At 47.9% G+C, this 13819-nt stretch overlaps 1 protein-coding gene across 2 annotated transcripts in view; it reads right to left on the bottom strand.

Annotated features, from left to right (window-relative positions):
* The window catches only part of SLC43A3 (solute carrier family 43 member 3), a 236337-nt gene extending 232496 nt beyond the window's left edge, over positions 1-3841 (bottom strand). Inside the window, exon 1 of one of the 2 annotated variants that reach the window (XM_040320810.1) lies at positions 3532-3841. The gene's annotated coding sequence lies outside the window, so the exon portion shown is untranslated. Of the gene's footprint in view, positions 1-1044; positions 1077-3531 lie in introns of those variants that run through there. The other variant, XM_040320811.1, reaches the window with a different exon arrangement.
* Positions 3842-13819: the final 9978 nt, after the last annotated feature.

Genomic DNA, 13819 nt, shown 5'->3' with positions numbered 1-13819 from the left:
AAACCTATCTAAGATACGACGGCTTGCGCCGTCCTATCTTAGGGTGCAATATTTTGGCTGGCCGCTAGGTGGCGCTTCCATTGCGGTCGGCGTAGAATATGTAAACCACTAGATACGCCTATTCACGAACGTACGCCCGGCCGACGCAGTACAGATACGCCGTTTACGTAACGCATTAGCAGGCCTAAAGTTATTCCATCAAATAGATGGAATAGTAATGTTAAAGTATTGCCGCCGTTCCCGCGTCGAAATTCGAAAATTTTACGTCGTTTGCGTAAGTCGTCCGTGAATAGGGATTTACGTTGTTTACGTCCACGTCGAAATCAATAGGCCCGTGCGGCGTACTTAGCCGCAATGCACACTGGGAAATGTAGGCGCATGCGCAGTTAAAAAAAATGTCAATCACGTCAGGTCAAAGCTTATTAACATAAAACACGCCCCCTCAGCCGAATTTGAATTAGGCGCGCTTGCGCCCGCCGCATTTACGCTACGCCGCCGTAAGTTAGGAGGCAAGTACTTTGAGAATACAGTACTTGCCTCTCTGACTTAAGGCGGGGTATCGTAAATACGATACGCTACGCCGCCTTAAAGTTGTGGCCATCTCTCTGATTCTGGCTATAACTGTGGCACTGATATAGAGTATGCAATAGGAGAACATGGCAATTGCTCCCAAAAAATGTTTTTCTGCTTTTCAATAAGAATCCAAAAGCCCTGTAAAAGAAGTGTCTATTGATAAATACATTCCCCATTACTAATATAAAGGTGTATACTCCTGTCCTCATTTCTTCTTTACTTCTCTACTTCTGCTGCATACTTGAAGCTGAAGCAAAGATCTGGATGAACTCATTAGAACTTGCCCCTTCAAAAACTATTTTGAATATTCTTAACCTAAAAGACTTGCTGTCATTGTCATCTTGATCATCATCATCACCATCATTATCAACATGTTATAATCATATAGTTGCAGCAAACAAAACTCCAAAATGCTGCATAGCAACGTTTTTGCTTGAATTTAATTTTACAAAACATTAGCTCTTTAAATACCTCATATCCTGTTTATGATTTCTTCTGAATTCAGCGCGTCACGAGTTGTCGAAAGTAGCCCAACGTCGGTGCGCAGGCCCCGTATAGAGCCGCACAGACGTTCGGCTTCTTTCGGCAACGCGTGACGCGCTGTATGCGGCGGTCGGAAGCCTGTCAATCAAATAGGAACGCCCAGTCCCGAAGATCATACCCGGAAGCCGCGGAGAACATCTATCTCTAAAAAGGTATGTACTGCATTGATTTAAAAAAAAAACATCCGATTGTGCTTCCCATAATAAGCCTCAAGCTAATGTTAAAAAAAAAATTCGGGTGAACCCCCGCTTTGTAAGCTGCTAAATAATACATTTTGGTTTTTGGTTAATACTGCATTGGGCGCAGGGACACACTGGATGCCTTTAGCTGCCATTGTGATCTTGCTGGGTGCAAAGTGTACGCACAATGCTGTTTTCTTTGTCATACAGTCTTTTAGCCAGATTCAGAGAGACTTAGGCTGGCGTATCAGTAGATACGCCAGCCTAAGTCAGAATTTGCGTCAGCGCTAATTTAAGTGTATTCTGGTAACCAGATACGCTTAAATTAGGCTCAGATGCGAGCGGCGTAAGTGTCTTACACCCTCGTATCCTAAAGTGTAATTTTTAGGCTGACCGCTAGGTGGCGCTTCCATTGCGGTCGGCGTAGAATATGTAAATCAGTAGATACGCCTATTCACGAACGTGCGCCAGGCGGACGCAGTACAGATGCGCCGTTTACGTAACGCATTAGCAGGCCTAAAGGTATTCCATCAAATAGATGGAATAGTAATGTTAAGTATGGCCGCCGTTCCCGCGTCGAAATTCGAAAATTTTACGTTGTTTGCGTAAGTCGTCCGTGAATAGGGATTTACGTTGCTTACGCCCACGTTGAAATCAATAGGCCCATGCGGCGGACTTAGCCGCAATTCACACTGGAAAATGTAGGCGCATGCGCAGTTAAAAAAAACCATCAATCACGTCAGGTCAAGGATCATTATCATAAAACACGCCCCCTCAGACAAATTTGAATTGGGCGCCCTTACGCCCGCCCGCTTTAGGCTATGCCACCGTAACTTAGCAGGCAAGTACATTGTAAATCATGTACTTGCCTCGCTAACTTACGGCGGCGTAGCTTAAATGCCTTAAGCTACGCCGCCGCAAGTATGCGCTCGCCATCCTTAATCTAGCTATATGTCTTTAATTGTCCTAAAATGTAAAAGGTACACACCTGCTTTCTATGGCTATAATCTTCCGCCCAGTCATCAGCAGGTGCTCAACTGCAATGCATCATGATATCACAATACAATGGAACTTTTGCACACTAATAGCTAGATTTAGGTAGAGTTAGGTCGGCGTATCAGTAGATACGCCGACCTAACTCAGAATCTGCGCCGACCTAGGTTTAAGTGTATTCTCAAACAGAGATACACTTAAACCTATCTAAGATACGACGGCTTGCGCCGTCCTATCTTAGGGTGCAATATTTTGGCTGGCCGCTAGGTGGCGCTTCCATTGCGGTCGGCGTAGAATATGTAAACCACTAGATACGCCTATTCACGAACGTACGCCCGGCCGACGCAGTACAGATACGCCGTTTACGTAACGCATTAGCAGGCCTAAAGTTATTCCATCAAATAGATGGAATAGTAATGTTAAAGTATTGCCGCCGTTCCCGCGTCGAAATTCGAAAATTTTACGTCGTTTGCGTAAGTCGTCCGTGAATAGGGATTTACGTTGTTTACGTCCACGTCGAAATCAATAGGCCCGTGCGGCGTACTTAGCCGCAATGCACACTGGGAAATGTAGGCGCATGCGCAGTTAAAAAAAACGTCAATCACGTCAGGTCAAAGCTTATTAACATAAAACACGCCCCCCTCAGCCGAATTTGAATTAGGCGCGCTTGCGCCCGCCGCATTTACGCTACGCCGCCGTAAGTTAGGAGGCAAGTACTTTGAGAATACAGTACTTGCCTCTCTGACTTAAGGCGGCGTATCGTAAATACGATACGCTACGCCGCCTTAAAGTTGTGGCCATCTCTCTGATTCTGGCTATAACTGTGGCACTGATATAGAGTATGCAATAGGAGAACATGGCAATTGCTCCCAAAAATGTTTTTCTGCTTTTCAATAAGAATCCAAAAGCCCTGTAAAAGAAGTGTCTATTGATAAATACATTCCCCATTACTAATATAAAGGTGTATACTCCTGTCCTCATTTCTTCTTTACTTCTCTACTTCTGCTGCATACTTGAAGCTGAAGCAAAGATCTGGATGAACTCATTAGAACTTGCCCCTTCAAAAACTATTTTGAATATTCTTAACCTAAAAGACTTGCTGTCATTGTCATCTTGATCATCATCATCACCATCATTATCAACATGTTATAATCATATAGTTGCAGCAAACAAAACTCCAAAATGCTGCATAGCAACGTTTTTGCTTGAATTTAATTTTACAAAACATTAGCTCTTTAAATACCTCATATCCTGTTTATGATTTCTTCTGAATTCTGTTTTGTGTTCCGCTAGAACAGTTACACCAGCGTAAAAGTTTTACAAAATCTGTTGCAGCAGCTTTCCTCCTTTCTTCATTAGTTTCCACCTTTTCTGTCCATACAATCTGCTTTGTGTACTTCTGCCAAAAAGTTATCTTAGCTCTCAAAGTTCTCTAGTAATTGCTTGCTCCTTCGTTCTCCTTTTAAACATCAAGTTTTGCTGACTGCAAATTTTTTTCTCACGGGATAACATAGTGTGATGTGCTGTCTATGCTCACATCTGTCATTGACCATGGTTTCCTTCCTGTTTTAAAAAAAAACAGTAAGATGTAACCTAGCGCATCTGCCAGTTATATCATAAGCCTATTAAAGCAGTGTTTCAAACGTAGCACACCCCCGTAGAGACTGCTGATGAACTTGGATCCCCTACTCTGCACAGCCAGGCACACCAAACTTTCACAAGCAACCAGAGTCAGAGAACAGTCCGTGACTTTGTTTATTTAATTTATTGAGGGTTAAGAACTTGGATAGGGATGGGAGGTTATGGGATGCCCACTTGACTTCAGCAGTACTTTCAGCAAAACTTCAGGGACATCTTTCTATATACAGTCTCCTTCACTTTCCTCCTGCACATATTTGCTTGCTCCAGCTGAATCACTTTGATTTACTGTATCTGACAGGCTCCCAGTCAGATTAGCAATGGCCCTTTACAGGCAGGAACTCATAGCCCCTTTTTGTGTAGCACAGTGTGTAGCACAGTGTAGTGAAACCGCTTGTAACTCTTTCTCTATGGTCACTGATCCCAGCACCACCTCTTCAGGCACTGTCAACCCACCTGGGTGCATCTGCCCCTTTTTACTAGCCCTCCAGGCTACCAGTCCTCCCGACTGACTCTCAGGAGATCTCTCAGGGAAGGATTTCAAGACTTGAGCACACGGCTGTCTTCAGGGAGACTTGAGCACACGGCTGTCTTCAGGGAGACTGGATACATGTGGCAGTCCCCCATCCCCCTTGTTAGTCCCCAACAGTGCTAAACTACTCACTCTGTTCTCTCTTGCTCCAGTGCCTCCAGGAAGGGCTTCCTTCTGTGTGTTATGGCAGGAGGATCCCTCCAGCACCTGGCCCAAGGCAGGACACTGCCCCCCAGACTAGTGGGTATTAATTAACTTATTGGGTTAATAAGGGGATTAAAAACAAAGTAAAAAAAAAAAGAAGCAATATATATTGTCTTCAAAATACATAAATGAAAGGAAACCCCCCCCAGACGATCTATTATAAGTGAGATTGATTGCCTTTATTCCAGGATGGGCGAGTACTTAGATATGTAGCACCCTGGTGTTTAGGCAGAGTTGCTAGTAAATTTAGTTTGCCAGGCAGTAGTTGCCCTGGTTAATTGTTAGTAGATCCACCGATTACTCTCTAGTTCTGGACTTGCTGCACCTCCTCTCTTCTGATGTTAGGTGGCGTTATACTGTTGACATTAGATGGACAAAGGCTTAGCAAGGTCAGGTTATGATTGGATGGGGTGTCTCAGCCAATTGGCGGGGGTTTCTTTAGTCCCTTGGCCTGCTGGGACAGCCAATTTATTTGGGTGGAGTCAGGTGATCGGGTTCTGTGCTGGCTGGGTGAACGTGTTATGCTGCCCCGTACTGCTAGGCCGGAAGCCTGAGGCCTATCCCAAGGACATCTGGCTGCTAGTTTGTCTGAGACCTATACAGAAGCAGGAGAAGCATTGCTGGGTTGGCACTGCAGGATTGGTCCAACCGAGAGTAGCGGTTCCGCTGGACGGGGAACCAGTTGTGGTGAGAGGTAGAGGGGAAGCTGTCGTCACTAAGGGACCATCCACCTTGTTACCGGAGACCACTGTGAGTAAGCTAGAGCCAGTACCAGAGCAGTCTTCTCACCAGCCGGGGACGGTGAAGTGGGGAAACTTCAACAAGTGCCAGGCCAGGGACCTAGCGGGTCAGCAGAGGTGACGTTTAAAGCGGATGTGCCAGTATAAAAAAATATTAAAAGCCAGCAGGTACAAATACTGCAGCTGCTGACTTTTAATATTAGGACACTTACCTGTCCTGGAGTCCAGCGCCATCCGCAGCAGAGGACGAGCGATCGCTCGTCTCTCTGCTGCTCCCCCCGCCATCCTCAGTGAGGGAACCAGGAAGTGAAGCGCTCCGGCTTCACCACCCGGTTCCCTACGGCGCATGCGCGAGTCGCGCTGCGCCCCGCCGATTGGCTCACACGCTGTGTGCTGGGAGCTGAGTGTTCCCAGCACACAACGGGCGACAGACGGGAAGTCAGAAAAACCTGTCTTTTGCCCGTAGCGTGTGGCCGGAAGTGGGTGCAAATACCTGTCTTTAGACAGGTATCTGCACCCCCCTCCCCCCTGAAAGGTGTCAAATGTGACACCGGAGGGGGGGCGGGTGCCGATCAGCGTTAGTTCCACTTTAGGGTGGAGCTCCGGCCTTCCACTGTATAGCTGTCTACCTATAGAAGTCTCAGAGTCTGCCAATTGTCATTGCATCTACATAAGGGTGTCCTGGCCCTAACCCTCTCTCCCACAGTTCTTGTTTAAGAGACACTAAATCTCTGCATTCAAAAAGTTTCTGGGGCCCATCACTTCAATTTGCATTACACCCACCATGCCTTTTAACCCACTCTACACAGAAGGATGTCAGCTCTCCCTGACTGTGAAGGTCATCATTAGACCTCTAGAGGTCCGAGACCTCACTATATTTTGCATTGATCCTGCAGCAGTCGCCCATAGCAACTGGCTACAGCTACTTTAGGATTTCATCTGACTTTGTGGAAAAGTGACAAGTAACATCTTTACTTCGTATAAGAAATAATAAATCTGCGCTATCAGGGTAACAAGCAGCTACATACAATCCAGTGAAAAAAAGGAAAGCAATACAAACAAAAATCCAAAAAATGCAGCGCTGAGAAATAGACTGTGCTATTGTGCATTCCAACAATGTGGGGGAAACCAACATGTCTCATTGCTCATGGGAGAGTATCAGCCTGGTCTTTTGACACTTTACGCCAGCACTGCAAGGGTTAAAATGGACTCCATTCAAGTTTTGGTGCACCATGAAAGGAAAAAGGCAGGCGCTGAAGTTTCCAGAGAGTGTGTGGACCAATCATTTGGCAGGAGGAGGAGCTATCACCCTGCAAAGAAGGATAAGGAAGTGTTGCCATGTGTGCCTGGTTTTTGGATTTAGAAGATGGCACAGTTTGGAAAGACGATGTCAGATTGGAAGGTGTATATTCCAGTTGCAGGCCCATGAGCATCCTGACCGACACCGGGTTGTGGTATACACCTAAGGGTAGTCTTGCCCTGTATACGGCTGGAGGCTATGAAGCCTCGGGACCGATTTGCGGGAAGTGTTCCGGAAGGTGGAGAGTTCTAAAAAAATTATTTCAGGGACCTAGGGAATAGAGTGAAGAGAAGAACTTCCAAGGTGGTTTTCTCAGAAATACTACCTGTGCCTCGAGCCACACCAGAGAGGAAACAGGAGCTTAGGGAACTGAACAAGTGGCTGAGGAAGTGGTGTAGGAAAGAGGTTCCTGGAAAACTGGGCTGACTTCTTGGTCTGTTTATGGGCTATTTAGTAAGGTTGGGCTGCACCTTAATGGGAATTGTACAGTTCTATTGGGAGGAAAGATGGGCACAAAGTTGGAGGGGCTTTTAAACTAGGTGTTTGGGGGGGGGGGTTTTAGTGGTAGCGATTACCGACAGTGAGCATAGGACAGAGGGGATTAATGGGGATACTAGTGATATTATATCCGTAACATCTAATCCTGGGGTTAATGAGTTACTAAATAAAAAACCAAGCCTGAGAAATCATATGGAAAAAAAAATATATGCACCAATACAAAACTGGAGCTTCTATTACATGAGGAGGATGTGGACTTCATGGGATTAATAAACTTGGTTTGGCAGCTCACATGACTGGCTGGCAAACATCCAGGGGTATTTCCTTTATCGGAGGGGAGAAGAGGGGGAGGGGTGGGTCTATGTCAGGAATGATTTACGGCTAGAAGGGTAGAATGACATCAGTGATGGGGCAAGGGGAGAGGTGGAGTCTGTATGGGTGGAACTCAGGCCCGGCCTGGGACAAAAAATAGGCCTGGGCATTTTAGACTGAGCAGCCGGGGGGGGGGGGGGGCGCAGCGGCACTTCACAGCGGCGGTTAATGATAGGATGTGGGGTTCCAGCACCTTGTACCTCTGGACCCCTTTACATTACACAGCACCCTGCACCTCTGGACCCCTTTACATTACACAACACCTTGTACCTCTGGACCCCTTTACATTACACAGCACCCTGGACCCCTTTACATTACATAGCACCAAACCTCTGGACCCCTTTACATTACACAGCACCTTGCACCTCTGGACCCTTTTACATTACATAGCACCACACCTCTGAGCCCCTTTACATTACACAGCCCCCACAGTTTGTTACACAGACACCCCCTAACAGTTCTGGACCCCCTGCACGTTACACAGACCTCCCTACAGTACAGACCCCCTCCCTACAGTACAGACCCCCCTACATTACAGCCCCCTCTACAGTACAGACCCCCTCCCTACAGTACAGACCCCCTGCCTACAGTACAGACCCCCTCCCTACATTACAGACCCCCCTACATTACAGACGCCCCCCTGCATTACAGACCCCCCTACATTACAGACCCCCTCTACAATACAGACCCACTCCCTACAGTACAGACCCCCTCCCTACAGTACAGACCCCCTCTACAGTACAGACCCCCTCTACAATACAGACCCCCTCTACAATACAGACCCCCTCTACAATACAGTTCCCCCCTACAATACAGATCCCCCTACAATATAGACCCCCCTACAATACAGACTATATAACTGAGTACTAAGATTTGTAGGTAAAGTTGATCCAGGGTAAATCCGATTGCCTCTCGGGGGATCAGGAAGGAATTTTTTCCAATGCTGTAGCAAATTGGATCATGCTCTGCTGGGGTTTTTTGCCTTCCTCTGGATCAACTGTGGGTATGGAGTTGGGTGTATAGGATTTTACTGTGTTTTTTATTTTTATTTTTTATTTTTTGTGGTTGAACTGGATGGACTTGTGTCTTTTTTTAACCTGACTAACTCTGTAACTAACTATGTAACTATGTAACAGACCCCCCCCCTACAATACAGACCCCCCTACATTTCAGACCCACCTACAATACAGAACCCCCCCTACATTTCAGACCACCCCTACAATACAGAACCCCCCCTACAATACAGACCCCCCTTCAGACCCATAATGTACCTCAGATCAGCGCGGGACTGCATGTTGGGTCCCCTCCCCCTGTGTAGACATAAAGGAGGAGGGGGAGGATGGCTTCACTCTGCTCGGCTGTGTGAGACAGCTGAGCCGAGACTGATCAGATCGCGGCCACCATGCCAGAGAGAAGGCGACCGTTGCAGGTCCCGCCCCCCTGATGTGTCGATGGGTGTCACTCGAGTGCGGCTCCGACTCGCAGCTAGAGTGCACCAGGGGAGACATTAAAATTCGGCATGGCGTCCAGCGGGCAGCCGCGGCCCACCAGCATATGCCCGGTGTGCCCTATGGCCAGTCCGGGCCTGGTGGAAAGGGAGGGACAAGGGGAGTACAACTTTTCTAAACTGTGCTCAATGCTGCAGGATATTAAGTGGGACCAAGTCCTTGAAACATTGAACACGGAGGAAAAATGGTAATGCTTTAGGAACAAATTAAATAAAGTGTCACTGAGTGCATTCCAAGGGTAATAAATATAGAAGAACAAAGGTTAAACCTGGGTTGCTAAACCAAAACGCAAATTGTCATATGAAGGACAAAAAAATGGCCTTTAAAAAGTACAAAGCGGAGGGGTCAGTGTCAGCATTCAAACGCTACTGTCACGTACCTGGCGGTAGAGCCTGATATGCAGAGGACGGCCTCTTTTACAGCTCTGACTCCAGGCCCCTGGTAGAGCAGACAGGGGGCGTAAGAGTGCAGAGTCGCACGAGTGCCTGGCAGGATCGCTGATAATGTCGCTGGACTGCAACCCCTGAAGAGACTGTGGAGGAACACTGGTACAGGAGAAGACAAGGAGCAGCTGTCAGCAGATAGCAGGAACTGGATTGATGCAGGAACACCACAGACAGGAGATGAAGCTGCGGATGGACGGATGCTCAACTGGACTCAGAAGGCTGGAGAGATAGCAGGTGCAGGCAGGCTGGGTCATACACTGGTGGACAAGTCAGGAACAGAAGCGTAGGCTGGAGCGGAGTCTAAGTACAAGCCGGGTCAGTATTGGGCTGGCAGCGAGGTAGCCGGAGGAGCGGGCAGGTGCAAGCCGGATCGGGTGCAGGTAGAAAGCAGGAGCGTCAGGGACAAGCCGGGTCGGATAACAGGAACAGGAATCAAATACTAAGGTCAGGATACATACACGCTGTAGAACGGACAGCACCTGAGTCTGGGTACTGACCCAGTTTAAATGACCTATCTGGCACCCAGACCGTCACAGGGGACACGGCGCGGTGCGTGCACGTGCGCGCATGCACACCAGAGGTGCTCTAGCAGGAATAGAAGTCACAGGCTGTCTTCTAGGGCCGTCATCCCGGATGTTGGCATGCCCTTCCTGACAGCTACAAGGAATGCTATAAGAATTGTAAGTATGCAATAAGGGCTTCTAAAAAAAAGGCTATGAGAGACCCATAGTGCAGGAGAGTAAAAATAATCTCAAGAAGTTTTTTAAATATATTAAGAGTAAAAAGGCAAGGTCGGAAACACATAGGCCCCAAAAAGGACAAGGAATGAAAGATGGTTACAGATGACAAGGAGAAGGCAGCTGTACCAAATGCTTTCTTCTCCTCAGTCTTCACACAAGAAAAAGATTGTATAAAAAACACAACGGTATTGTTAGCAACACACCACAGGATCAACCATTGTGGCTAACAGAGGCTGGAGTCCAGAAAGGATTAGAGAAGCTTACCATAAATAAATCACAAGGACCAGATGACTTACACCCGAGAGTCCTTACAGAACTCAGTCAGGTTATAGCTAGACTGCTATTCCTAATCTTCGTGCACAGCCTATTAACAGGATTTGTACCAGCTGATTGTCAAAAAGCCTACGTGGTACCAATTTTCAAAAAAGGGCAGAGATATAATCCTGGGAACTTTAGGCCTGTCAGTCTAATGTTGGTAGTTTGTAAACTATTTAAGGGGAGGATAAGGGGCTGTAACAGGAGTCACTTTTGGGCACAGATTGAGCCAGGAAATAAAGAGACATATATTGGATTGTTTTAACATGGACAGTAATCTACCATACATTCCTTAATGTCTGTAAAGAATATTGTGACCCTACCGGTCAATAATGACTCTTTTCAATGATTAGCCCTGGCTAGTGACACGTTAAATGAGCCTGGCTCTTGAAAGGCCTTCCATTGTGTGAGGCTGTTGAGATGCTAACTAAGACTGCTTCTGTGGATTGAAACTGAGAGTCAGCCTGGCTCCTAGACCTCTCATTATGTATACTGTTTATGTGTGGAATGTACTTGTCGGAGACGTAATGTCTGGGGGATAATTAACTCTAAATATCATTATGTAAAAGAATGTGATTGAAGCCCCCCCATGGTGTGATGAGGGGGGGGAGAGTTTGATTGTTCCTGTGATTTCTGTAACCTGTTGTACTGCATATAAGCAAGCTAAGAAACCGTTAAACTTGTCATTCATTTTGAAACCAGAAAGCACAGAGCTGTGTGTCTCGTCTTATTCTGGGAAATGGGATGGATCGGGTCCTGTTGGTTGGAGTGTCGATAAGCTGTCTTGGATGGAATGGAATATCGTGAACGGATTTAACCCCTGTCCCATTTGGGGTTCCGTTACAGGGACCATATCCAAGAATTTGCTGATGTAATATGTAATGCAGTAGCAGTAATCAGCACGGGTTTACAAAAGGTCACTCTTGCCAAACAAACCTATTAACCACTTAAGCCTTGAGCCTGATTTCAGACTCTTCGCCAGATTCAGGTAGATGGGCACATCTTTGTGCTGGCGTAATGCAACGTATATGCGCTACGCCGGCATAAGTCAGAGAGCAACATACATGATTCACAAAGCACTTGCTCTCCAATTTGCGCCGGCGTAACCTAAATTTGAAGGCGTAAGCCGGTGTAAGTGTAAGTGGGTGTGAACTTATGCAAATGATGGCCTGAGCGTGGAGCAGTGGATTACGCCCGGCGTATCTTCAAACGAAGCATGCGCAGTGATGTCGACGTATGAGCGCTTCCTTGTGCGCATGCTCACAACTGCGCCGGCCCAACTTCCTGGTATACGCCAGCCTACCGGCTTACGCCGAGCGCATAAATACGCCCAGACATGCGCCCGTCCGACGCAAAATTACATCCTGCTCCCCCCCCCCCCCCTGAGCAAGGTAATTTTGCTGGTCGTTAGTTCTTGCCTCTTTTGCTGTACTATGGCTGCTCCAGTCAGCAAGAGGAAGAAGAATTTTTCTCCCCAGGAGAGGGCAATTGTGATTGCTGCTATGGAGCAATATGATCGTTTCCTCCATGGTGCAGAGAGTCGCGATACCACCCGCGCCAGGAAGCAAGAAATCCTGGACACAATTGCCACTCAGGTTAGTGCCCTTGGCAATGCCACCCGCAGCGCCAAGGACATAAACAAAAAAATCAATGACCTGAGGCTCAGTGTGCAGGAGAAGCTTACCGCCATTCTTAAGCACCAGAGTGGCACGGGGGGTGGACCACCCTGCACTATTGTATTGACCCCGGATGAGGAGAAGGTCGCCGAGTGTATGCAGAGGGAGCATTTGGAGGGAGTTGAGGGCTTCAATTCCCGTGACGATACCTCGAGGACAGGTAAGTGTTTTATATCCCCTATCTGGTGTGTAGCATGTGAGGGGGTGGAAGGAAACATGTGACAAGTGTGTGGGTCCCCCAACATGTGACTGCTTTATGTCATCCACAGATGTGCAGGAAGGAGCGGGCCCATCTGCTGTCGGTGACCGTCCCACCACATCGTCCCTGGAGCAGCCTCAGCAAGACCCCCAAGATCCTGCGGTGGAGGGGAGTGTCCACACCTCTCCTTTCGAGGAGGTGGTGGAGGAGTCAGTGGACCTTGGCCAGATCGGCCTCATTATAGAGGAGTCCAGATTTATGGCTGGGCCCTCTCACACCTCCACCCCCATGAGGGGAAGCCCCTCTGCGTCTCCCACCAGCAGGGGAACCACCTCAAGGGGCTCACCCTACACCCGATCGCAGGCATCTTCTGCCCCAAGAAAGGCAACATGGAAGACCAGGGGTGTAGCTGTCAATGTCCAGGACCAAATAGCCCTGGACCAGAGCCAACAGACCCAGCATATGGGGGATATAGCCGGGCACCTGCAGCAGATGGCACAGAAGACTGGCCAAATATATGACGCAGTGCTGGATGGCAGTTGCAACAGTTCTGCAGTGGCCACCTGTGTGGTGGACCTGGTGGCCAAGGTTGATCGCCTTACTGAGGCCATCAACACCAACACAGCTGCCATCCGGGAGGAGGGGAGGCAGAGGCAGCGCAATCAGCGGCATAACGTGACCCACCAGCTGAGGATGCAGGCCCAGACGAACCATTTCCTGAGCCGGATTGCCGTGGCCTTGGAGGGCAGGCAGCCTTCACCTGCCAGGAGTGGCCCACCTGGGGATGAGCCACCTCCAGATGTCCCACCCCCCCACCCCAGGCAGCTGAGGAGCCAGAAAGCTGCCACCAGGCACAGCCCCCGTCAGGCAAAATAAGTGCCTTTTTTTATATTATTTATATGCTCAGGTCATGAGTTTTATTTTATTTATTTTTTTATATGCTCAGGTCATGAGTTTTATTTTATTTTTTTATATGCTCAGGTCATGAGTTTTTTATTTTTTTATTTTTAAAGCACACAGTGAGGAGTGCTGGCTACAGTGTGACTGGTGTGTGAATGTGGGGGGGGGGGGGGGGGGTGACACTCCTGCTAGTAAGGGGTGTCACCCTCGGTCGTTGGGGAGAAGTTATCCCCATGACCCGTGTGAATGTGGTTTGAATGGTCAGCAACATAATTGGAGCCTTGCCGTGGCGTTGTTGCTCCCAAGTCCTGCATGGTAGACTTGGGCTAATCCAATATGATGTGGTTGTGATGTGTGTTTGCTAGGGACCACAGTGGTGTGCATGCATGCATTCTCCTTGTGCCATGATGAATGTGTGTGTTTAATGTGCAAACATGTCTTCTGTGAGGTGTCTCCTGACTGA

Source organism: Rana temporaria, chromosome 8, assembly GCF_905171775.1.
Source record: "Rana temporaria chromosome 8, aRanTem1.1, whole genome shotgun sequence".
Classification (NCBI taxonomy): domain Eukaryota; kingdom Metazoa; phylum Chordata; class Amphibia; order Anura; family Ranidae; genus Rana; species Rana temporaria.
This window is presented reverse-complemented; position numbering and strand designations above follow the sequence as displayed.